The sequence below is a fragment of the Mus musculus genome, chromosome 8 (genome assembly GCF_000001635.26).
Source record: "Mus musculus strain C57BL/6J chromosome 8, GRCm38.p6 C57BL/6J".
Lineage (NCBI taxonomy): Eukaryota > Metazoa > Chordata > Mammalia > Rodentia > Muridae > Mus > Mus musculus.
Window position 1 is genome coordinate 43,699,842 of NC_000074.6, and position 3,603 is coordinate 43,703,444.

The window sequence follows — 3,603 nt, forward strand, 5'->3', positions numbered from 1 at the left end:
TCCTATGTAGTTAGAGCTACTTTTACCACACTTACCGAAATGGTCACCCAGTTTGTTCATTTCCATATAGCAAACTTTATTTGCACTCCTGGCTTCCTTGCCAAATATCCTCTTACACTGTGTCTCACGTTCATGACATGTCATTTTATAGCAATAACCTCCACCTGAGCAAGGGCTTCCATTCACTATGTACACATCTTCTGGACACTCAGCTGAAGTTCCATTGCACCACTCTGGAAGGTCACACTCATTTTTCTCTTGTCTACACACAGTGCCTGTTTGAAGGAACTGGCAATCTTGGCAACAAAGTCCAAAAGCACATTGAGCACCAGGTTTGAGAACACAGTCGCTGCTATAGCATGGATCTTGTAAACAGGATTCAGAGTTCCCACAATCACACTGCTCTCCTTCTTCAACCAAGTTATCCCCACACACGGTCGGCATCAGGTTTGTTGTTCTTAGTATATCTGGAATATCATACAAACAATTTCTTTTGGTAACAACTGAAAACATTTCTTCATAACTACAGTTGCTGAATTTTGGAAAATTTGATTTATATGGGGCCATTATGCAGCTACGTAACCCACATGTACATGCACTTACATCATGCAGCATGCCCAGGTTATGACCCATCTCATGAATGCCATGTCTGACATTGAATCAGAGATGAAACTATTAACTTCACAATTATTTTCTGTACAAACTCTACCTACAAAAGCTAATGCTAAATACATATCATATCTCTGTCTGACAAAGAGGTGTATGGTATCATGTCTAATGCGATTGCCTATGCTATTTTGCTTCCAACTGCAGAAATCATTTAGGACATTGTGTATATTTTGTTCTACATTGGCATGGTTATTTTCATTCCACACTTCAAGAGTAGTTAAAACCACTTCAGTATCTATTTGAAGATAATTACCATTTATTCCATTGACTATTTGCAACATATCTTGGGTACAAGCTGTGGCATTGCTATTTCTATGAACAGAGTGTTTGTGGTCTTTTACCACAAAATAGTCAATCGACCTACAGTGGATCCACCAATTCTTATATGGGTTTTGTAAAAGTGTGGAGTCATTGCCTTTTTGAAGCTTCATTTGTCTGTCGTGCTATTTCCTCTTCTGTTAAGCCGCATCTCATGTGAAATGATTCTGACACCCCACTGTCCATTTTGTAAGCCAGATGTTCAACTGTTGAAGTTGAGCTCTTGGGCAAGATTTCATAAGTTGTGCCATTTACCTCAAGTGTGCCTTGCAACCCCCCCCACCCCAAACATGTGTTAACAATGACTGAGGATTCTGGGTCTTCAGCCACACAGCCATGGTAGTAGCAGTCATTCTGCACAAAAGGCTGTTCTTCAAGGAGATCACCTTGCTGAGTGTAAGTTAATAGTATGAAGTTTCTGGACATCAAGTTTTTCTTGGGTTTCATGGTGATAATATGTCTTTTTCCTCCAAATTGCAGGATATAGGACAGCCAGCCTGGGGAAGTATGTTTTTTAGTACCAGTGACCCTTAAGGGTATCACTGCTTCTGGAGGGCTACTTTAGTCAGCATGTCCAGTTGGCGACCATGCAGAGGGGAAGAGCAATATCAACAGGAGAGATGAAGAAGCATTACCGTTTTATGCATCATGGTCTCACCCACAGACTCCAGAAAGCATCGCTCTCCTCGTCCTTACTTTGTCTCATTGAATGAAACATTGGCCTTTACTGATGTGTCTTCTAGTAGAGTCGAGAAGTCAGAGCAGCAGGACTAAAAGAAAGTGAAGTCAAGGGCAAACATGGCTATAGGCAACTCCTGATAAAGTTAGGCTAGAAGATAAAACAGGACGTATTGGGCTAAAAATCAGTTAGTGACAGTTTCAAAGTGTACCAGCAATGTTCACAGATTTTCTGTTTAATTGTAGTAAGGTATACCTTTTCCTGTGCAAATATATTTCAAATATACTCCCAGCTTTTAATAACTTGCCTTCTTTCCCACATTGTTCCCGAATGCTTTAATTTTCAACTTTTCCTCAATTGCAATGAAAAAAATTCGCCAGCTGATAACATTACTTTTGCTTTTGTATTTCAACATGAATTTATCATCAAAAACACTAAATACTTTCCTGTCTAATGAGTAAATTTATGGTTTTTTTTTCATTTTTGCCTTGCCATGGCTAGTTAGAAACTCCTCTCAGTGTGAACATTTTTCTTATATTTTCCATGTTTTATCTTTGTTATTGTTAGTAATACAGGAAAGCATATACCCTAGATGTGAATTTCAAGCTCTGTGCCTGTTAACATATGCATGGAATGGGTCCTCAGTAACCAAATATTTTGTTTACCTATCTATATTTTAAATCTTAATATCTTATCCATTTACTTTGTGTTTTCATTGGTATGAGTGTATGAGTGTGTGTGTATGTATGTGTCTATGTAGAGGACAACCATTAGTCTTGTGTATCTTTCCTAAAACAACACCAGCATCTTAGTTTTGGACACAAAGTTGATCTCTTACGTACTAACCACTAAAGAGGGGAAGATGGCTGTCCAACAAGTTTTAGCAATGTGCTTGTCTCTGCCTCCCCATTGCTGGTAGTGCAAGTGAAGACCCCCAACCCTGGTGTTTTACATCGACACTGAGGATCATTCTCATGTTTCCAAGCCCGAGAAGCATTCACTTTAACAACTGAATTATCCTCGTGGTCCTGTATCCTCAACTTAGCATTTGCTTATTTGAAAAGAAATCAAGTTAGAAAAAAAAATGCATTACCAAATACAATGCCAAAAATATACAAAAGAAAAATAGCAATAGAAACATTTAAGAACACTATAATGAAATTCTGATCAAAATCCTGACATGCTGATTCACTATCCATGAGTGTTCTGATTTATCTTCCATAGTTATTATAGCATGTAGATTGGTGGCTTGTGGAAAAGAATTATTTCCAATACAGTAATATTGAGATTGCACCAAGAAGTGCATGTCAGAATTAATGACTAAAACTGCAGTAATAAACAGAAAGTTAAGAAAAACATCTTAATGAATAATTGAGCAGGCCTAGTCTTGTATTAATTTAATTACAGTTAGCAATAATTCTATCATATCTAGGACTATGGAGAAAAGACAATATTTTCACCCAAGATTTGGTAATAACAACAGAGACTTTCAGTTGGCTCTTAGATGTCGTTTTTACCTTACCCTCTTTTCTCACAACAACTTCAGCACATTTTTCAATGGCTAGCCATGGACCACCCAAGCTCTCTATCCATCTATTTAGGGTGTATTTATCACACTAAAAGTTCTAAAGTCATAACAATAAAATAGATGATTGTAGAAATAAGGAAAGGAATAACCATCCTCAGATCTGAACACTTGGCAAGGAAGTAAGTGGTGTGTTTTGTGTTTCTGTCCTCTAAACAGGATTCTCTAAGAGACTTACCATCTGGTGCAGTGATGCCCGTGGTCCCTTCTAGTGATGCCCTTGCTCACCTTAGTAAAGCCCACCTTAGTAACAAAGTGTTTTATCTTTTGTTTGGGGATTCATAAGAGAGTATAAACTCTTTCTTTTCTTTGTCTCTCATTGACTAAGTTCTAGATTCATGTGCCTAGCAAC

At 37.9% G+C, this 3,603-nt stretch overlaps 1 protein-coding gene across 1 annotated transcript in view; it reads right to left on the minus strand.

The window, feature by feature from the left end:
* Adam34l (a disintegrin and metallopeptidase domain 34 like) overlaps positions 1-3,583 on the minus strand; it is a 78,536-nt gene extending 74,953 nt beyond the window's left edge. The window contains exon 1 of the mRNA NM_001025240.2: positions 3,430-3,583. The gene's annotated coding sequence lies outside the window, so the exon portion shown is untranslated. The remainder of the gene's footprint in view (positions 1-3,429) is intronic.
* Positions 3,584-3,603: the final 20 nt, after the last annotated feature.